The sequence below is a fragment of the Macaca mulatta genome, chromosome 13, assembly GCF_049350105.2.
Source record: "Macaca mulatta isolate MMU2019108-1 chromosome 13, T2T-MMU8v2.0, whole genome shotgun sequence".
Lineage (NCBI taxonomy): Eukaryota > Metazoa > Chordata > Mammalia > Primates > Cercopithecidae > Macaca > Macaca mulatta.
In genome coordinates, this window is record NC_133418.1 from 41,415,769 (window position 1) to 41,439,957 (window position 24,189).

The window sequence follows — 24,189 nt, forward strand, 5'->3', positions numbered from 1 at the left end:
TACTCTTCCTTACTTGGACCCCACTGACGTTATAAGAAGAGAGTGTCCTGGATAACACTAAGCATTTGTAAAATCTTGACATTTCACTAGACCTGGCCTAAAATTAGCCCACTGGGGAGAGAGGAACACCTTGTAACTCCGAGGAGGGTCTGAAATCTAAGCACCCCAGATGGCCTCTGCTAGCACTGCATGATGGAGCACTTGTTGCTGCTAGGTGAGAAAGCAAGCCCTATCTTCCCCCTCAGTCTACTCTGATGCTACCCCTGTGCAGTGTTCAGGTGGGTCTTTAAAGCCTGTTGAGTGTGGACAAGGCTCTCTACTCTAGCTTTCCTTGGCAGCCTTCCGGTTTGCTGGCTTCTCCTGTATTATGACTTGAAGAGAAGAGGCAAAGGCTGAAGCCAGGGAACTCACTGCTCTGTCACTTCCCCAACTGCAAATTCCCTGGCCGCTTTGCTTTCTCTCCTTTTTTTTTTTTTTTTTTTTTTTTTTTTTTTAGTGCAGTGGCCGGATCTCGGCTCACTGCAAGCTCCGCCTCCCGGGTTCACGCCATTCTCCTGCCTCAGCCTCCCAAGTAGCTGGGACTACAGGCGCCCGCCACCTCGCCCGGCTAGTTTTTTGTATTTTTTAGTAGAGACGGGGTTTCACCGTGTTAGCCAGGATGGTCTCGATCTCCTGACCTCGTGATCCGCCCGTCTCGGCCTCCCAAAGTGCTGGGATTACAGGCGTGAGCCACCGCGCCCAGCCTCTCTCCATTTTTAAGTCTCCTCAGCCAGGCGCGGTGGCTCACGCCTGTAATCTCAGCACTTTGGGAGGCCGAGGCAGACGGATCACGAAGTCAGGAGATCGAGACCACGGTGAAACCCCGTCTCTACTATAAATACAAAAAAATTAGCCGGGCGCGGTGGCGGGCGCCTGTAGTCCCAGCTGCTCGCGAGGCTGAGGCAGGAGAATGGCGTGAACCCGGGAGGCGGAGCTTGCAGTGAGCCGAGATAGCGCCGCTGCACTCCGGCCTGGGCGACACAGCGAGACTGTCTAAAAAAATAAAAGAGTCTCCTCGTATTTGTTTTCTAGATTTTTTAGCTCAGTTTTGTGAAAGAAATACAGAAAAACATGGCTCTTATGTTTCTATAAATAGAATTTGCAAGACTATTTTAATATGTAAACTTTTCTTCTTATGAGTATCATCTGTAGTCTTTCGTTAAGAGTGTAAATAATACTTTTACCCCAAAATGAAAACTATGGACTTATTAGTGGACAGGGTGGGACAGTAGCAAGATTTAGATATGAGAATTAGTAAAAACAGAGTTCTAAATAACTGATACTGGAAACAATAAGAAGACTCATTCTAAACTAATATTTAAGAAAATATTGAGTGTCAATTTGGGGTAATGAAGAGTGCTTGACTGGCTTAATAGAGAGAAGGAATACTTGGGAGTCAGCATGAAGTTTTAGGAACATAGTAAAAAAATAATAATATCACGAGAGCTAAAAGAAGGTAAAAGGAAAGATTTCTCTTAAATTTTTAATTACTTATACATTTTTATGGATTTCAGTAATTTTTCTCACTAGTCCAACCCACATCCCCCCATACACAAACTATTTTTGGATATATCTACCCTCTTTTTATATATGTTATTCTGTGTCTATGCTCTGTGGAAAATGAGGTGAATGATTCAATTTTCAGAGACAATTCTCTAAAAAAATGAGATGAGATGTAGTACAAATTGGGCCAACAGTGTTCTCTTTTTCTAAAATTTTGGAATTACAATTGTAAAATAAATAAAGATACATACATTTATACACATATATACAATTATAATGTTAATATTTATATGTTTATATTTTGTAAATATATAAAAATGTTTTAAATATGTTTAAATTAATTTAAAAATATATAGAGAGAAAGTACAATCTCTGTTGAGTTCTTAACAATGGAGGCTAGGTAAACAGAAATAATTGAAGCAAAGCACACCTGAAATCTAAGTAATAAAGCACTCTCTGAAAAATGTTCAAGATTCATGTAGCCTTGGAACGACTGGGATAATAATACAATTCCTGACTCACCAGCTTTTAGGGCAATTGATTTAGAAGCCACATTTTACTTATTGCTGTGGGTTCTATAACATGCCTCTGCTTATGGAAATTAGAGTATTTTTAAATGTTAACAAAACTCTCACTTTTGAGTAAATGTTATACTCTATATCTTCAGAATTCAATACAGCAAATGGTACTTTTCATGTTACCACTTGACTTTTATTAAGAGATTTAAATTGTAACTATCAATCTTTTTTTGAAAGTTTATAAATACACTTTTAAAAGTAGAGCATGAAGGAACAAGGAGAGACACAATACTTGTTTTGCAATTTCTCATCACATGAGGTAATTCACTTAAAGTAATACAAAATTAGATGAGTTATAAAAAAACACAGTGGACACAAATTTCCAAGAATATTTATTTAGTCAGCTCAGGAAAATATATGTCAAAACAATGGCAAGATAGTAATTTGTACATGATTAAAATTCAAAAAAATTCAAAACAATAAAATATTAAAAAATTAAGGTAAGGTATTACAAGTCAAATTATTTAAGAATGGTAACCAAAGATAATAATAAAATAGATTCTCTAGGAGATCATTGTTGAGAAAACCACCATAGGCTCAGAACACTTCATGAATGTCTAGGTTTTCTGAGAGGAGAAATGCAAGAAAGCTTTACTCTAATTTTGAAATAGAGTATTAAAATGAATATGGTTTAGCTTTGAATACCAATGGGATAAGTTACAATAACCAGACAGGACTAGAGGACTATGGAGTCTGGAAAGGAGACCTGTCACCCAGAGTAAAAAATAAAATAAATAAAAGCAAATTATCTTCATACAGTAAAAAGTCTGTTTTTGGAAAATAAATAAATCATAAAATCATTAATCATGTAGTAAGGGATACTAGCAGAAGAAAATTCTAGTTCCAATTACTCAGAACTCCAGACAGTAATATCATGCAACTGTATGACTGCACAATTATAAATATGTGGTACAGACCAAGAATTCTTGCTTAGAGCAGAATTGTTATGTAATCGATGTGGCATATGTAATTTCATAAGAATCATTGAACTTCCACTCACTGATCTTTTGGCATGACTCACAACTCCCCCACCCCTCCTCTTTTTGTGGTACTCTAAGATACACTTAGGGGAAATTTTTGCTTGGAGGTAAAAATAGCATGCATGCTCTCTTGGCAACCCTAGACATGTCACAATTTTGGTTCTCTTCACTATTGCTATGTTCGTTAAAGATATATGTCTGTATTTTCCCCATTCTACAAAAATTTTTGGAGCTATATTTTGACCTGTTGTGACAGCATTCCACACTTCTGATGTGACATAATCGTCACTGTAGAAGAACAAAATAGGTACTTGTAATTACACTTATTTTTCAAGTTGTACCAATTTCCATGTGGTCATGTTTTTTTGTTTTGTTTTTTTAATTACCAACTTGTACTGGTGAGGACCTCTGTCTTAAAGAATGTTAAATGCAGTTTTCTAGTGGTAATTCTGCAAACTGGCTAACTATACTCAGCAAGCCCTATGTTTATATTTGGAATGCATAGGATCAGGATTTTTAAAAATGTATAAAACTATTTAACATGAGATAAATGACTTCAGGAAAACATTTAACTGTTTATACTTCCAAATTTATGTGTGATATACTTCCATAAAAAAGAGCACTCATGAAAAAATAGTGCAGCTGAGATAGACATTTTAAACCTGGTATCTGTAATTAGAATTGTTAAACCAGGATGTTTTAATATAGCAGAATGAACTGAAGTCGCTATTGGAACAAACTGATTTACCCATCTTGTCAGGTATAACAGTAAAACTAAAGAAAACGTTATAAAATTCTAAATTGTGACAAATGATCTCTTTGGCCTTTATCTGTAAAAGATAACTTTATTTTCCAACAAGAAAATAAAAGTTAGTTTTTTTTTAATTAGATTTTACATCAGTCACATTAACTTCATCTGACCTCATCAAATAGTATCATGCTGGACAACATCCAATTGTTAAAATGTCATTGCTTAAATATATCATGCTTTATGAAGTGTTTCAACATCAAAATTATTATAGATACCCTATGAATTATTATAGACAAACATTTTATAAAATTCAAATCAAGCCACTTTCCCAAAAAACACAGAAATACAAATTTAATGCTTTCTCAATTTGGTCTCAAAAAGGTCTTCAGAGAGTTTTTTTTTCCTGTAAGGTTACTACTACTCCAGAATTTAAAATTTAAAAATCATTTACATAGATCCTAATACAGGCAAGGAAAATGCATACCTTTCTAATGTATCAGCTCTCACTTGATGATTGATGGTAGCGGAGAAAACATATTTGGAAACTTCAAGAAAAAAAAGAAAGTCTCCAGATATGTCAAATGTTTAAAGTGGTGAAGGACAGTTGCTAGACAGTTTTTAATAACATAATAAAGAGCCTACCTCTTTTACTTTAATGACAATGTAGAATTCATTGTAGAGCTTCTTTCTTTTTTTTTTTTTTTTTTTTTTTTTTTTTGAGACAGAGTCTCAGTCTGTCACCCAGGCTGGAGTGCATGGGTGTGATCTTGGTTCACTGCAACCTCCGCCTTCCAGGTTCCAGAGATTCTCCTGCCTCAGGCTCCCGAGTAACTGAAATTGCAGGTGAGTGCCACCACACCTGGATAAATTTTGTGTTTTTAGTAGAGACAGGATTTCACCTTGTTAGGCAGGCTGGTCTCAAACTCCTGACCTCAAGTGATCTGCCCACCTTGGCCTCCCAAAGTGCTGGGATTACAGGCGTGAGCCATCTCACCTGGCCCTTTCATTCTAGACCTCTCTTTTTATAATCCCCTCTTCTACCATGCTTTTGTTCCATGTAGTTGTTCACCCACCTCTCCCAAACCACTTCCTATTGCTGATGCATCATTTCTCACTTGAGCTATAGCACCTGTCTCTAGCTGCTGTTTTACATCTAGTTTATCTCACCTCCTCCATTATACCTACTAATTTCTCTCTTCAATCCTCTGTTTACACCTTCAGAGTAATTTTTGGCAAAATATACCCCTACCAAACTACGATTCCTTCCAACAACTTTCAAAGACCCCTAACAACCTGCCAAAGCCTGAACACATAGATGCTGGGATGAAAATGTCAGGTGATAAAGTGATGTTGAAGATAAAGGATAGAATTAGCGCATCGAGGTCTCAGAAAGAATTGGCAGTTTTTAGAACAAACGTGAAGCCTTAAGAAAGAGTGAAAAAATTTAGATGTAGATACCTTTAAATATACTTAAGATATATAGTAACAACCTTACTTAAGCACATGAAATAATGGGGGTTAATAAGGACGTTTTCTTTCACCGAATTGTTTCAGAATTAGTAGGATGACAAAAATGTATTCGTTTGATAGGTGCCATATAATCAGGTGGGTATGAAGCTAAAACTACAAACGGATGACAGCTCAACTTGAACTAAAGTTGTCAATAAACAATTGTCCTTAATAGGTACAAACTTACAATGTGACGTGTTGACTTTAACTTCAAGGATGACAAAGAATGTCTGGGAGGCTGGGTGCTGTGGCTCATGCCTGTAATCCTAGCACTTTGGGAGGCCGAGGTGGGCAGATCACAAAGTCAGGAGATCGAGACCATCCTGGCCAACATGTTGAAAAACTGTCTCTACTAAAATACAAAAAATGAGCTGGGTGTGGTAGTGGGTGCCTGTAGTCCCAGCTACTCGGTAGGCTGAGGCAGGGGAATCGCTTGAACCAGGGAGGCAGAGATTGCAGTGAGCCGAGATCACACCACTGCACTCCAGAGTGGTGACAGAGCAAGACTCGGTCTCAAAAAAAAAAAAGCAATGTCTGGGAGTACAGCAAAAAACATATTCAGCTATTACTTATACTTGTCTATTTCAAGATCCTTGGTGTTTCAAAGTTGACTATGGTGTTGTAGACTGAATTGTGTCACCCCAAATGTGTACGATGAAGCTCTAATCTTGAATGTGGCTGTATTTGGAGATAGGGCCTTTTAATAGATAATCAAGGTTAAATGAGATGATAAGAGTGGAACTATAATGTAATATTACTAATGTCTTTGTAGGGAGAGGAAGATACACCAGTGCTGCATGTTTACAGAGAAAATGTTGTGTGAGGACATAGAGAGAAGCTGGTTATCTGCAAGCCAAAAATAAAAACTTCGGGAGAAACCAAACCTGCCAACACTTTGACTTCCGAATTCCAGCATCCAGAACTGTAGGAAAATAAATGTACGCTGTTGAAGTCACCCAGTCTGTAGTATTTTGTAAAGACAGTCCTAGCTGGCTCATGCAGATTTTGGTACCATGAAGTAGGGTGCTGCTGTAACAAATTCTTAAAAATATGAACATTGCTTTGGAACTTGGGGATGAGTAGAAGTTGATAGAGTTTTGAGGTGCATGTTAGAAAAAGGCTACTTTGCCTCAAAGACACTGTTAGTAGGAAAATGGACATTAATGGTAATTCTGATGATATTTCATTCCAAAAGGAGGAACAAATTATTGGAAATTATAGAAAACTCTATCCATGTTACAAAGTGGTAAAGAACTTTGCTGAATTGTGTTCTAGTGTGTTGAGGGAAGTAGAAGTTCAAAGTGATGAAATTGGATACTTAGTTAAGAGGGAAGAAGTAACAGTTCTCAAACAAGTGTAAAACCTAGTAGCGCCAATTCCATTAAATCTTAAGGCTTGCAAATATCCTCTTTGGTTCAATAGCTCACATTCCAGACCCTCTGGAGTCACCCTCATGACTCTGTGGGATTGTCCTCGCTTCAGCTCAGCAGGCACTGCCCCCTTGACTCTGCAAGGATCCTGTTCACATAGATCTCTGCTGGCTGCTTACGTCCTGCCCTTTGAAATAGAGGTGAAGACAGCCTTGTCTCCTGGGTTGGTATACCCTGCGCCTGTGAGAATCCCTTTTGGCAACTTTCGTTTTCTTTTTCTTTTTGAGATGGAGTCTCGCTTTGTCACCCAGGCTGGAGTGCAGCGGCGCGATCTCGGCTCACTTCAATGTCCACCTCCGGAGTTCCTGCCATTCTCCTGCCTCATCCTCCCGAGTAGCTGGGACTACAGGCGCCCACCAACACGCCCGGCTAATGTTTTGTATTTTTTTTAGTACAGATGGGGTTTCACTGTGTTAGCCAGGATGGTCTCGATCTCCTGACCTCGTGATCTGCCCGCCGTGGCCTCCCAAAGTGCTGGGATTACAGGCATGAGCCACCGCGCCCTTTCTTTATTTTTATTGATAAATAGTGCATGTTGAATGGTTCTGTAATATCATCTTGCAGAATCCACAAAACCTAACAGCCTTCCTTCATTCCTTCCCACTTTTACTGTTCTCTTCAGTTCAAACTGGCAGTGTCTCTGCCTGTATAATCCCATCTCTGTTCATGGATTCAGTTGAGATGGCTGATCCAGTCAGAGGGTTGCACCCCTGAGCTCTTTATTAAATGGTTATTCAGTCACACCCGTAGTGTTTTCTTCATAACAAGCTTTTTTTTTTTCTAATATTTTTAAAATATGGCTAGTCCATGGAGAAATTTCCAAATCTTCAAAATTTGGATTCTTTTTGCTTAATAATTTCTTCTTCAATTCTTCTGTCTATTCTTGCACTTTACTATAAGCCATCAGGAGAAACCAAACTACTTTTGTCGTTGTTTGTTGGTTTTGTTTCAGTTTTTAGTGAGCACATGAAAACTCTCCCAGCCTTCCCATCACCCAGTTCCAAATCTACCTTCACATTTTTAGGTGTTTGTTACAGCAGGATCCCACTTCTGGTGCCGAAATCTGTCTGAGTCTACTCAGGTTGCCATAACAAAATATCACTAACTGAGTGCTTAAGCAACAGAAATTTGTTTTCTCACAGTTCTAGAGACTCAACGTCCACCATCAAGGTGACAGCATTCTTTTACTCATAGCTCTCTTCCTCTGTCTTCAAAGCCAACAACAGTGGATTGTATCCTTCCCAAATCACATCAGTCTGGTTTCTCTTTTGCCTCCATCTTACAATTTTAAAGAGTCTTGTGATTATATTTGGCACACTGGATAACCCTGAATAAGTTATCTCTGTGTCAACTAATATAAATTTTTATGTTATATGAAATCGTAATTTTTTTTTTTTTTTTGCCATGTAGCATCATGTTCCAGGGATTTGGGTGAGGAAAAACTTGAGAGACCATTATTCTACTACCACATTCACAGTCCCAGACAACTTCAGGAGGAGAGGAGAATAATATAATTATACCTCAATTTTACAACTTTAGCTAGATTTTCTTCAATTTACCTTCTAAGACACTTTCTTGTGGAAGGAAAGAGACAGATTCAATGGTTTAATTTCAGGAGTGTTTAAGAGTAAGAATAAGGGAGTTTTTTGTTTTATAATAGTGACGAGGTCTTGCCATGTTGCCCAGACTTGTCTAGAACTCCTGCACTGAGGCGATCCACCCACTTAGGCCTCTTAAAGTGCTGGGATTGCATGTATTAGCCACCAAGCCTGCTCTTTTTGTTCTGCCTTCATACTGCTGCTGATAACCAACTGATCAGATTGTATATGGTAGTCATTAGAAAACAAACCAGGGTAGGCTGGGCACGGTGGCTCATGCCTGTAATCCCAGCACTTTAGGAGACCAGGGTGGGTGGGTCATCTGAGGTTGGGAGTTCGAGACCAGCCAGGCCAACATGGAGAAACCCCGTCTCTACTAAAAATGCAAAATTAGTCAGGCATGGTGGTGCATGCCTGTAATCCCAGCTACTCGGGAGGCTGAGGCAGGAGAATCACTTGAGCTTGGGAGGTGGGAGCTTGCAGTGAGCTGAGATCACGCCACTGCAGTCCAGCCTGGGCGACAGAGTGAGACTCCATCTCAAAAAAAAAAAAAAAAAAAAAAAAAAAAAGAAAACAAATAAGGGTATTGAGAAATCACTGAACTGCCCTGTCACCTTAGGCAAGTCAATCGACAGTTCAGAGCTGGTTTTCACATCTATAAAACGAAAATAATAAGTACTGCCCTGCGTAGGCATAGGGTTTTATGAAGAGAAACAAATGTATAGAGAGGAGCTCTAAAATATGAAAAGATGAAGGCAATATATAGTTATACAATTAATATTGTATCAATATTAATACTGGTTCCTTGCCTTCTTGAGAATAAAGATATGGGAAGGTATTTTTTAACCTTCTTGTGGTCATATTGCCAGAAAATGACAGCAGAGTCATGCATTTATATTTCAGATTGACTACAGTTTACTTTACAGTTAGCAAAATCTTTATTGTATCCAGTATAAGCAGAATAAGATAATATCATGGGCTAAATTTTGTTCCCTTAAAATTTATATGTTGCGGTCATAACATAACATAAACCACAATCACGTACTTTAGAACATGATTGTATTTGTGATGAAGGGGAAACTTGGACACAAACATGTACAGAACTGAGACTGTGTAAAGACAAAGGCAGAAGTCATCCATCTATGAGTCAAGGAGGGAAGCCTGGAATAGAGCCTTCTCTTATGGTCCTAGGAAGAAACTAACTTTGCAAACACTTTCATCTCAGACTTGCAGTGTATTAGTCCATTTTCACGTTGCTATAAGGAAATACCTGAGACTAGGTAATTTATAAAGAAAAGAGGTTTAATTGACTCACAGTTCCATGTGGCTGGGAAGGCCTCAGGAAACTTACAAGCATGGCAGAAGGTACCTCTTCACAGGGCAGCAGAAGAGAGAATGAGTGCCAGCAGGGGAAATGTCAGACACATAAAACCACCATATCTCATGAGAACTCATTCATTCTCACAGGGAAAGCATAGGGGAAACTGCCCCTGTGATTCAGTTACCTCCAACCAGGTGCCTCCCACAACACATGGGGCTTATGGGAGGCAAACTATATCATCCAGCCTCCAGAATTGTGAGAAAATATGTTTCTTCTGTTTAAACCAGCGAGTCTGTGGTACTTTGTTATGGTTGCCTTAGTAAATGACCCATATGGGTCAGTCAACTTTGTAAACATTGATGATTATTTTCTTCACATACTCCACAAAGTAATAATGCCCAAATAGGGGGTGATTTCATGTAAAGTTCTCTAATAGGCATTATATGGATATCAGTTATATAAATAACCAGCTTCTACATTGAAGACGCATATAAGGTAGTATATGGAATCAATGTATTTTTCTCCTTGTCTTTATCTCAGAACAAAATATGGGAGCATGCTATCACATACTGTGGCCAAATAGTCATTGTGCAGTGAAAGGTTACATGGGTCAACGCTAATGGCATTCAGAATAGTGGGGAGAGGATGGTGAGGTATCACATCCTGCCACTTACTTGCCTCTGAATATGACAATTAAAATGATTTCATTGAGGGCCGGCCAATGACTCCACTATAAACAAAAATTCCACGGCTTTTTGCAAGTATTATTTGTGAAGGATGATTTTTAAAAAGTCTCATATATTATCTAAAGACAACTTCTGTTTTGGCATATACTAAACATAACAATGTAATAAAACACATTTTAAATATAATGTGATATGTATATGTAATACCATGTATATTAAAAACATGCATTTCTTAGCTGAGAAGTGATTTTTAAAATCAATAATCTGGAAAGTTTTTTTCTTTTTTTAAGTGTTGAGGGGAGTGCGATTTGGTGGAAACCTCTAAAAGAAGCCAGTCACAAAAGACTGCATATTGTACGATTCCATATAAGTGAAATGTCCAGAATAAGCAAATCTATAGAGATAGGAAGTAGCTTAGTGGCTGTCTAAGGCCAGGAAAGGGGGCTTGCAGGTTATGACTAAGAGGTACAAGGTTTCCTTTTTTTAGGTAAATAAAAATTTCAACATTCATAGTGGTGAGAGATGCACAACCCTGTGAGTGTATTCAAAGACAACAAATTGTACACTTTAAATTGGTGGATTGTATGATGTATATGTCATGTGAGCCACAAACTAATCTAAATGCTTAAGAAATATTATCTATTTTAATCTTTATGACAATACTACGAGATAAACAATATTATTACCCCTTTATGTAAAAAGAACCTGAGGCACAGAAAGGTTAAGTGACTTGTGCATGGACCACACAACTAGCAAGCGATAAAATCTGCAGTTGAATTCAAGTAGTCAGCATATAGAACCTATGCTTTTTATTTTTACATTATACTGCTTTTATCAGGTAGTAAATCAACTTACCAATTTATGTAGCAGCAAGAACTATCTGGATATTCAACATCATGTGAAAAATAGTAATTGAATGTACATTTTTCTTTTGTCCACAAAGTCAAGCACACATATACGTATTAGGCACTGCTCTGGTCACATTGCAAATCCAAAAGAGCTCTAACTTTGAAAATAAAACACCATTGTGTGTTACTTTTAAAATTAGAGATTACACTGTGCATCAATGACCTGAAACCACCAGCAAAAAGCAATCATGCCTACAATTGTCGTCTCCTTGGGCTGCCGCTTCTAAGCAGTGGTTTCTCTCTGTTGAAACATATTGCTTAGCTGCTGGCATGACAAGTTGTTTTCTCATGGAAGTTCCACTAAAACACTATTGATTTTGACTGGATGGCTAAAAAAGTGTCACTATCTTGTTATCATCTTCCGTGCATTGGCCTTGGGACTTCAGCTATACTTTGGCAATTTTCCGACCTAGGCATAACATAGCTAAGAATACCAATCCTAGCTATATATTAAAAAGAGTGAAAAATCACTAATATTGTGTTTTATACTTTTGCTGTTTTTTAACCCAATGGATAAAATGAAATAGGCAACTTTTCTCTTTGGTTCACTTCTTAAATGTTAGTTATTCAACAGCTTGATAAAGTACTTCTCAGCCACATACATTTTCTTTTCTGGACAAAGGGGGAAAATTCTACTAAAATATGAAAAATAAATCGGAAAGTTAGTGACAGTCACAATAAATATTTTTACTTTTTTTTTAAGACTATATTTTAGGAGAACTTTTAAATTCACATCAAAACTGAGAGGAAGGTAAAGAGATATTTTGTATACTCCTTTCCCCCACAAATGCATAGCCTCTATTTCAACATCCTCAATCAGAGTGGTACATTTATTACAATTGATGACACATCGTTATCCCCCAAAGTTGATTAGTTTACATTAGGGATCACCTGTGGTGGTGTACATTTTATAGGTTTAGACAAATGTATAATGGTGTATATCCACCTGCTACAGTAGTATACAAACTAATTTCAGTGCCCTAAAAATCCTCAGTGCTCCACATATTCATCCTTCCCACCACTCAACTCCTGGCAACCACTGATATATTTTCTGTCTCCATGGTTTGCCTCTTCTTGAATGTCATATATTTGGATTCGTACTATATAATATGCAGCCTTTTCCGATTGATTTCTTTCACTTACTAATATACATTTAAGTTTCTTCCATGTCTTTTAATGGCTTGACAGCCATTTCCTTTTAGTGCCAAATAATAGTCTGCTGTCTGGTTGGACCACAGTTTATTTATTCGTTCACCTATATAAAGACTTCTTGGTTGCTTCTAAGTGTTGGTAATTTTGAATAAAGCTTCTATAAACATCTATGCGTAGGCTTTTGTGTGAATATACATTTTCAGCTCCCTTGAGTAAATACCAAGAATCACGATTGCTGGATCATATGATAAAGTGATGTATGTTTCAATTTGCATTCACACCAGCAATGACAGGAGTTCTTATTGCTTTACATCCTCACCAGAATTTGTTGTTGTCAGTGTCCTGGATTTGACCATTCAAAGAGGCATGTAATATTATCTCATTGTTTTAATTTGCATTTCCCCGATGACATATGATGTGAAGCATCTTTTCATATGCTTATTTGTCACCTGTATATCTTCTTTGCTGATATGTCTGTTAAAGTCTTTGGCCTATTTTTTAACTGGGTTGTTTGTTTTCTTATTGTTGTTTTAAATGTTCTTTGTACATTTTGAATAACAGTTGTTTATCAAATGTATCTTTTACAAATATTTCTCCAAGTCTGTTACTTGTCCTGTTATTCTCTTAGTACTAAAGTTCAGCTTACTAATCACTACTTTCATGGATCATGCCCTTGATGTTATATCTATCAAACCACTGACCTATCCAAAGTCATCTAGTTTTCTTCTGTTTCATCTTCTAGTTGTATAGTTTTGCATTTAACACTCAAGCGTATGATGCATTTTAAGTTAATTTTTGCAAAGGATGTGAGATCTGTGTCACGATTCATTGTTTTGCCTATGGATGTGCATATGTATTTCTGGCATATGGATGCTGTTCTAGCAGCATTTGTTGAAAAAGGCTGTCTTTGCTACATTGTATTGTTTTAGCTCTTTCATCAAAGATCAGTTGGCTAGATTTATGTGGGTCAATTTCTGGGCCCGCTATTCTGTTCTTTTGATTTTTTATTTATTTGTCTTTTTTTTTTTAACCAATACTACAGTCTTGATTACTGTAACTTTATAGTAAGTTTTTTGCTGTTGTTGTTGTTGTTTGTTGTTGTTGTTTTGTTTTGTTTTGTTTTTGAGACAGTGTCTCCCTCTGTTGCCCAGGCTGGAGTGCAGTGGCATGATCTTGGCTCACTGAAACCTCCGCTTCCTAAGTTCAAGCAATTCTCATCCCTCAGTCTTTCAAGTAGCTGGCATTACAGTCCTCGCCTGGTTATTTTTTTTTTTTTTTTTTGTACTTTTAGTAGAGAGAGGGTTTCACAGTGTTGACCAGACTGGTCTCAAACTCCTGGCTTCAAGAGATCCACCTGCCTCAGCATTCCACAGTGCTGGGATTACAGACGTGAGCCACCACAACTGGCTATAGTAAGTCTTAGAGTCAGGTTGTGTCAGTCCTCCAACTTTCTTCTTCTCATTCAATATTGTGATGGTTGTTCCATGTTTTTATACTCTTCATTGAAACTTCAGAATCAATTTGGTAATATCTACAAGATAATTTCGTAATTTTTTTTTTTTTTTGAGACAGAGTCTCGTTCTGTTGCCAGGCTGGAGTCCAGTGGTGCAATCTTGGCTCACTGCAACCTCCACCTCCTGGGTTCAAGTGATTCTCCTGCCTCAGCCTCCCGAGTAGCTGGGACTACAGGTGTGCACCACCACACTCAGCAAATTTTTGTATTTTTAGTAGAGATGGAGTTTCACCATGTTTGGCACAATGATCTCGATCTCTTGACCTCGTGATCCTCCCACCCTGGTCTCCCAAAGTGCCGGGATTACAGGCGTAAGCCACCACGCCTGGTCAACTTGATAGCATTTCTATTGAGGTTGCATTGAATCTATATGTCAAATTGTGAAGAACTGACATCTTGACAATATTGAGTCTCCCTACCCGTGAACATGAAATATCTCTACATATTAAGTCCTTCTTTGACATATTTCATCAGAAGTTTGTAGTTTTCCTCATATAGATCTTATACATATTTTATTATATTTATACCAAAGTATTTGTCTTTTCGGGGAGCACTAACAAAAATAGTATTTTGTATTAAATTTCAAATTCTACTTGTTCGTTGCTAGTTTATGAAAATTAATGACTTTTGTGTATTAATTTTGTATGGTGAAACCTAGCTATAATCACTTATTGGTTCGAGAAGGTTTAAAAAAATTTTTTTGTCAATTTTTTTTGTGCTTTTCTACATAAGTGATCATGTTATCTGTAAAGATAGTTTTATTTCTTCCTTTTGACTCCATATACCTTTTATTTTATTTTCTTGTCTTACTGCATTAGCTAGGACTACTTTTTTATTTTCTTTTTCTTTTTCTCATTGCCTTTTTTAGGACAAGATGAGGTAAGTACTTCAAATTTTCATACAGGTGTCTATTTACCTCAAGGTAAGAAAGCAATGTGAATTCTCATAGTTGAATATTCTCATTCTATAAGTAAGTATTTGTACATTGTGGTCAAGAAGTTAAGCCTTTTTACATCAGATACTATTCAGCAAGCTGTCTTTGTAATGAGACCCACATTCCAATAACAGTTATTCTTCATGCTAACTGAAGACCAAGAATGGAAGAAAAAAAAACACAGACAAATCAGTCATTAAAATTATACTCACACCTGTAACTGCAAATATTATTCATTTTTACATCCTGCCTGGCATCATCATAATTACCCATGTGGATTATCTTCCAGTTTTCCTTCAGAAATACAACGAAATAAATTTTATTAACTTCATCTTAAAGATGAAGAAAACTGATGTTCAGAGATTTTAAAGAAACTTGCTTTTTGCTGCATTGATAATGCGTAACCAAATTGAACCAAGATAGGTCTAATTCAAGCCTGGTAGCCTCTGAACAATACAATACAATATAATCCATGTCCCTTCTCTGAAGCTCAGTTTCTCTACCTTTAAATTTGAAAAAATTATTCATTTGACATTTAATGTAAGCTTTTCGCATTGGACATCCAACCAACAAACCAGGGAAAACAAGAGAAGGCAGTAAAACCCAGAACAAAGAAGTAGCGGTTGACAGAGAACGTGATTTAGATATACCATTTTTGTTTGTTTGTTTGTTTTCATAGCAGTAGCTGTCTGTACTTAGTACAGAAAGTGATCTAAGAAAAATAGGGAACCTGATTCATTGGGACTAAATATTCTTTTTTGAATTTTTCTCAGTAGAGCTCTTTTGACAGAAACTAACAATTGTTCAAGATTAACACATGATTTGAACATTAATTGCCTTTCCTAGAGAGGTAATTCTAAAATGATGGATCACTACTAAAGCATATTATCTATCTCTTGAAAAGGAAAAAGAAATTGAATAGTTATTTATTAAAATAATATCTTCTTATTCATGCCTGAACAAAAGGGGATTTTGTCTATATGAGAAGATACTCTTTTCTGTTATCAGGTCAAAAAGAAAGAAAAAAAGAAATAACCGAATGTGAATTCTGTAACACATAGTGCTAGCTTTATTTTTAGCATACCTTGTAACATTATTATTATGTTCATCAGGCCATGATATAGAAATACATATATGAAGCTAATTAATATAAACAGATCCAGTGTACTCAAAAAGCCAGGTGTGGTGGTGTGTGCATGTATACCAGTTACTGTGAAGGCTGAGGTGGGAGGATCACTTGAGCCTAAGAGTTGAAGACCAGCCTGGGTACCAAAGCAAGATCTGTCTCAAAAAAAAAAAAAAAAAAAAAAAAAAAATGAAGGAAGAAAGAAAGAGAGAAAGAAAGAAGGAAAGAAAGAAAGAAAGAGAGAGAAAGAAAGAAAGAGAAAGAAAGAGAAAGAAAAAAAGAATAAAAGAAAGAAAGAAAGAAAGAAAGAAAGAAAGAAAGAAAGAAAGAAAGAAAGAAAGAAAGAAAGAAAGAAAGAGAAAGAAAGAAAAGAAAAGCACTTAAACATAGTCTCATATTGTGGAACTGGAAATAAATATATTCTATCAGAAAAATATCAATAAGGAATCTGGTGAGAATGAGTTTATAACTTGGAAATAGGAAACCGGAAACAAAAGAATGTTCATCTATACAATAGAACAAAACAAGAATAAAATAAAAATACTGGTAATAAAATCAGCAAAGAAGTAACATAATAGAAATGTGCAAGATAACAAATAATGATAAAAACACTAGGTGATATAAGGTTATGCAAAATATTTTGAACATTTATGAATATCATAGGGATAAAAAAATTGATGGTGACCCTTTACTCATTGACACTTACTTGTTTTTATTTTAAAACATCAAAGAAACGTAATGGAATTTTAAATTTAAATAAATATATGCTTTTATAAAGAAAGTATCAGGCAAATTACAGCAGAGTAAAGGAGGGAGAAGGGTGGGACTGTTACCGTTCCTAACACTTCATTCTTCAATTTCTAAAGTCGCTTGGTAATTTGTTTTAGTTAATGAACTTATGTTGAGGTGCATCATATTTTATGGTTGGGTTGTTTGAGGATGGAAAAAAGTATGATTAGAAATGACAAAGGTTAATTGTCACCTTAAGAATTTACTTACCACTGAGGATTTATCAGTGGAATAACTCTACCATATCTTTTCTTAGCTTGTCAGACAATAAAATAAAAATGACAACAATATTTTTTTGTGAAAAGCTATCAAAAGAAACCTGTACTTGGATTAATCATGATTAAAGAGTTTTTGGGATCCTGTTAGATAAAGTTTAAAAACAGTGCATGTTTTTAAAACCAAATTAAAATCAATGATATTTCCATTCTAATTTTCAGTGTCTACTTTATATTTAAGGGTAAAGAGCAATATCTATAATTGTATAGGCAAATGACTATAAAATTTAAAAAAAATTAAAATGTTTTAAAAAGTAGACATTAAGACTTTATGCAAAATTTTAATAACTAAGCTAGCATGGCAATTCTGTCATAATATATACATATTGATAAAGTTTAATGGCAAGTCTGGCTATATATATTTTTTTCAGTAAAGATATACAAAGATTTTTCTTCGTTTCTTGGTTGCTTATAGTAGAATACCTAAAAGTGGATAGTTTATAAAGAAAATAAATTTATTTCTTACAGTTACTGAGGCTGAGAAGTCCATGGCTGAGGTGCCACATCTGGTGAGGCCCTTCTTGCTGGGGGGGGGAGGGTCCAGAAGTAGCATATGTCATGGGGACTGAACGAGTTAGCTCAGGGTCCTCTCTCTCTTCTTATAAAGCCACCATGTCAACTTACATAATAACTCAATAACCCATTACCGTATAGATCATTAATCCATGAATGAGTTAATCCATTCCTAAAGGCAAGCCCTCATACCCAATCATCTCTTAAAGACTCCAAGTCTTGGCCAGCTGTGGTGGCTCACGCCTGTAATCCCAGAACTTTGGGAGGCCGAGGAGGGCGGGTCACAAGGTCAAGAGATCGAGACCATCCTGGTCAACATAGTGAAACCCCATCTCTACTAAAAATACAAAAAATAAAAATAAAATAAAAAAAAAATTAGCTGGGCTTGGTGTTGTGTGTCTGTAGTCCCAGCTACTCTGGAGGTCGAGGCAGGAGAATAGCTTGAACCCTGGAGGTGGAGGTTGCAGTGAGCCAAGATCATGCCACTGCACTCCAGCCTGGCGACAGACTGAGACTCCATCTCAAATATAATAAAAAAAAAGACTACAACTCTCAATACTGCCACACTGGGGAGTCAAATTCCATGTGAGTTTTGGAGGGAACAAATATTCAAACAGTAGCATAATTAAATAGGCAAAGTACTGCTTTTTGAAAAAATTTGATGCTAGAAAAGTTGGATATCAGCATTGACAAAAGTAACTATTAGCCAGTGTTCCAACACAAACACAAAAATGAACTCAAAGTGTATCAGAGTATTACAAGACAATACTATAAACCTATCTGCCAGGTATGGTGGTTCATACTTGTAATCCCAGCATTTTGGGAGGATAAGGTGGGCAGATCACCTGAAGTCAGGAGTTCAAGATGAGCCTGGCCAACATGGGGAAAACCTATCTCTACAAAAAATACAAAAATTAGCTGGCTATGGTGGGGCACACTTATAGTCCTAGCTACTTGGGAGGTTGAGGCAGGAGGATTGCTCGAACCCAGGAGGCAGAGGCTGGAGCAAGCCAGGACTGTGCCACTATACTCCAGCCTGGGCAACAGAGTGAGACTCCCTCTCAAAATAAAACTAAGAATAAAATAAATAAGCCTACTACTTTGTAAGAAGAAATAAATGAATTCATTATAACAGTTGTAGAATTCAACATTCCACTTTTAGTAGTTGATACATAAAAAAGAAAAATCAGTAAAGATGTAGTTGAATTGACATCATTATCAATGAATTTGATGTAATTGACGTTTATAGAATGCTCTATCCATTAGCAACTGAAACACATTCTTTTGAAACGCACATGGTACATTTAGCAAGATAGACCACATTCTGGTCAATCAAAAACAATCTTAAGAATGTTAAAAATTCTATAAATAAATCAAATATGTTGTCAGACCACAGTGGAGTTCAACTATAAATCAATAACAGAAAAATAGCTGGAAAATCTCTAAATATTTGGAGACTAATATCATACTGTTAAATTACACAAGGACCAAAGAAGAAGTCAAAGGTAAAATTAAAGAAGATATTTTCACTAAATGAAAATGGTAACATAAATTCTCAATATTTTGGGGAAGCAGCCAAAGCAATGCTTACAGGGAATTTAAAAGCAGAAAATGCATATATTAGATAGAAGAAAGATCTGAAATCAATAATCTAAGCTTCCACTTTATGAAATTAGAGAAAGAAGAGTAATTTAAGCCCAAAGCATCAATAGAAAATAAATAATAAAAATAAAGCATAAAAAATGAAATTAAAAATAGAAACATAATAGAGAAAATCAAGAAAACAAAAGTTTGATTGAAAAAATTAAATTATCAAATCTCTAAACAAGCTAACCATAAAACTTACAAAAAATGGAAAGAGAGGTCAACACTACTGATCCCAGATTATCAAATGACAGTAAAGAAATAGAATGAACAACTCTATGCCCACAAATATGACTTAGATGAATGAACTAATTTCTTGAAAGATACAAACCAAATCAAAACCGAAGTCAAGACTAAAAATCCCTATAGATGTAGGAATATTATTATAGCTATTAAAAATTAAGTCAATAATTGATAATCTTCAAAAGAGAAATACTGAAGCTCAGATAATTTGACTAATAATTCTTCTGAACACTTAAGAAGGGATACCAAACTTTGTAATTTCTTCCAGAAAACAGAAACAGAGGAAACATTTTGTAGCTCATTCAATGAGACCAGCATATCCGAATTAGATGAATAACAAAACTAGATAAAGACATTATAAGAAAGGAAATCTACAGACCAATATCTTTCCTGAATATAGATTTTAAAATCCTCAGCCAAATAATAGCAAATGAAATTCAGCAATGTATAAAAAAATTATATACCATGACCAAGTGTAATTTCTTCAGGTATGGAAGGCTCATTGAACATTCAAAAATCAATTAATGACATTCACTATATTAAGAACTAAAGAAGAAAGGTAATACAAGCCTATCAGTAGATTCAGAGAAAATATTTGACAAAAATTCAGCACCCATTCGTGATTAAAACTCTCAGTAATCTAGAACTATAGAGAAACTTCTTACACTTAATAAAGAGTATCTTTAATTTAAAAAAAAAAAAACAGCCAACATTATAATTAATTGTGAAAATCAGATAATTTGCCACTACAATTAGGAATAAGGCCACGTCCATTCTCACCACTCTTATTCAATATTGTATTGGAAGTCCTAGTAATAAAATAAGAAAATAAAAACAAATAATGGATAGGTAGGTAGAAAATGAAGAAATAAAACCATTCTTGTTCACTGATGCTATGATTTTCTATACAAATGATCCAAAATAATTGACAAATTTTCTAGAAACTAATAAATGATTACAGCAAGATCATGCAATTCAAGGTTATCAAATGACAGTCAAATACTTTCTTATACGAAAAATTAAAATGCAATATCAATTACAATTGAAACAAGAAAATAAAATATGTATAAAACTATTACAGGATCTGTATTTAGAAAACTGTAAAACTGATTGAATAAGATCAATGAAAATCTAAACAAATAGAAACATATTCCATGTTCATGAATTAGAAGACTCAACAGTAGTCAGATGCCAATTTCTTGTTTCTTGATCTATAGATTCAAGGTAATACTAAACAATATCCCAGAAATTGATTATGTGAATGTAAATAAAATGATTCTAAAATTTATTTAAAGATACACAAATCTCTGAAATACCAACACAATAAAGATCAAAGTTGGAAGACTGACACTACCAACTTCAAAATTTAAAAAGAACACTGTAATTAAGACAGCATAACATTGGCAAAAGAATATATACTGAGATTAACAGAAATAAATAGAAAGCCTCGGAATAGACCTACAAAAATAAAGTTAATTGATTTTTGACTCAAGATACAAACACTAGTAAAGAAGTTGTTACTTTAAGAAAATGAAGTTGGAATAGTTGGAAACACATATGCAGAAGAAAAATGAAATTAGACACAAATCTCACACTTTTCACAAAAGCAAACTCAAATGAATCATATAACCAAATATATAATACAGTACTCTAAAATTTTTATAATAAAGCACAGGAGAAAATGTATGCAAACTGGGTTTGACAGTGAGATTTTAGAACAACACCAAAATCACGATCAATGAAATAAAATATTTAAGAATTTGTACTTTGTTAATAAACATTTAATTAAGGTTTAATTAACATTAAAACCTTCTGTTTTGAGAAAGGCATTGTTAGGAGAATCAAAAGACAAGCTATATACTGAAAGAAAATCTTTAAAAAACACATATCTGACAAAGAATTTGTTTCTTAAGCACACAAAAATCTCTTAAAACCCAAGAATAAAAAACAAAACAATTTAACTAATGAGTAGATGATTAGAAGAGTGAACTCACTCTCTCTCTCTCTCTCTCTCTATATATATATATATAGTGAGTTTTTATATACATATATAAATATGTGTGTATATAAAAACAGGTACAAAAATATGAAATTATGCTCATTAAAATTTGTCATTAGTGAGCTGCAAATTAAAGCAATAATGGAAAACCATTAGACATCTAATAGTTTAGCTAAAATTAAAAAAAAAAAAAACCTGCCAATCTCAAACGCTGGTAAAGATGCAGAGTAATAGGAATTCACAGGTATGGCTAGTCAACATGAAAAATAGTATAACTACTTTAAATACAATCTGTTAGCTTTTTAAAAAGCTAAATAGAGTCTCAGCAATTATGCTCCCATGTATTTACCCAAAATGGCAACCTATGTTTATGCAAAAAACTTCATGTGAATATTTTTAATAGTTTTATTTAAATGTATTCATAATCATCATTTGGAAATAACCAAGATGGCCTTTGACAGCTGAATGGGTAAATTATTAGTAATGGGTATATATCTACAATGGACTATTATGTAGTTGCTAAATGAGCTGCCAGACATAAAAAGACATAGAAGAACTCTAAATGCATATAGATAGTTGAAACAAGGCAGCCTAAAATATCTACATACTATATGACTTTTATTACAATACATTCTAGAAATGCAAAGCACTAGAGAGAGAACAGAACCAATGATTTCTAGAGATTCAGGGAGATGGGACAGAATTAAACAGGTGAAGTGCAAAGGACTGTTTTCACAGCAGAATTATTTTATATAATATTATAATAGTGGATATGAGACATTGTATATTTGTTAAAACTCATAGAATGGAACAACCTGAAGAGTGTGCCCTAATATATGCAAATTTAAAAAATAATTTGGTGCTGGGGGATCCCAGGAAGGAATGCAGGATGTGATAGGAGAATTTAATGTGTATTACAAATGTATGAAACAATCACACTGTAGGGAATAAAGGGAAAAAGGCTGATGTAAGTATCTTTCAAAATGAATGGAGTCTGTACAAACTAAAGGCAAAAGCAGTCGAGTATAGACACTGTACTCTAGTTGATAGAATTGTTTCTCAGGGGAAGCACAGTGGCTCACTGGTAGTGTGAGAATTTGCAGTTACAAGGGGAGAAAGCAGATATAATTCATGTGGCAATAAACTAGAATTGTGGAAAATTGTGTAAACTCATGTTTAGCTTAATGTAGATCCTGACAGTTACATAAATAAATATTTGTAGACATGTTTACAAACATGGGCTAATATATACATATTTTTTTACTTTGTCAGCTGAGAGATGGTTAAAATAATGATTCTCAAGTGGCAATAAGCATGTCTACCATCTACATCTTGGTTTCTAAATACAATTATTAAATTAAAACAATAAGAGGTTTCTGGAGAAAAGGCTGATTGTAGGACTAGGGCAAGAAATACACAAGAGCCTGAAACATCTGAATTTCAGAGACGGAAAGTCAAGAAGTATCAACGTAAACACACACACAAAGGCACCCACACACATTGATGGGGTACACCAAAGAATCACAGGAGCAAAGAGGAGCTCCCAATAGCCAAATCTACAACAATTTGGGAAACAAAATAAGTAAACTATTATTGGATTGAACCAAAGTATAAAATAAATAGTCTTGTGTAATTATTAATACAAATAAATTATTAAATTAATTAAGAGATTAAAAAAGAGACAATCTCTCATATAGAAAAATTTCAAATAACACTCCATAGATGTTAAGCTGCATATTTTGATTTTCTTTCTTCCTTTGCATGCTACAGAAAGGGGCGGAAAGGTAACAGTGAAGAAACCTGAGAAATGCTAGCTCAGACATGTAATCAAGGCCAACAACAGCAGTCATAAATCATGTTGATTGTATGTACACTTGACATGATGTGGTAAAAATGGTGCTTTGCCTCTGTGATCCTCCTCCTAGTACTCATAACTCCAGTCTTCTCATGAGAGAAACATCAAACAAATTCTAATAGTTGGACATGTTACAACATACTTGACAAGTATTAATCAAAACAGTCAAAGTCAGGAAAATTGATACAGCTAGGAGAAGCCTAAAGAGACATGAAAAAAATACATCTAGTATGGTATCCTGTATGGAAACCTGGAGTTAAAAAAAAAAAAAAGATATTAAGCAAAAGCTAAGAAATCTAAATATGCTATGGACTTTTGTTACTACTACTACTAATAAGCTAACTTGGACATCATAAAAATTAAATTGTCTGCTTTTCAAAAGGCAATACCAAAAACTAGAAATGTCAAAGCCACAAGATGAAAGAAAATAATTGTAATTCTTCTGTCCATCAAAGGACTTGTAGTCAGAATATATTTTAAAATACATATCCAGTTTGACAGTAACAAAAACAATACAACAGAAGTGAGTGCTATATTTCAACAGACATTTTCAAAAGACTGCATATAAACTGCTAATGAGCAGTCTTGACATAATTAATAATCAGGAAATTGCAAATGAACTGTGTATCAGAAATACCATTCAAACTCTGGAAGATAGTATGGACAATAAAGTAGGAGTAAGGAATTGAAAATAATTCCTTACCAGTCAGTTTCTCTGTCACAGGACATCACAATAAATATGAGTTTCAGATTCCTCATCTGAAAATTGCAGAATTGAACAGTATTATCTCTGAAGTCATTTTCAACTCTCATAGTGAGTTAATTTTAAGTGAAAAACACATA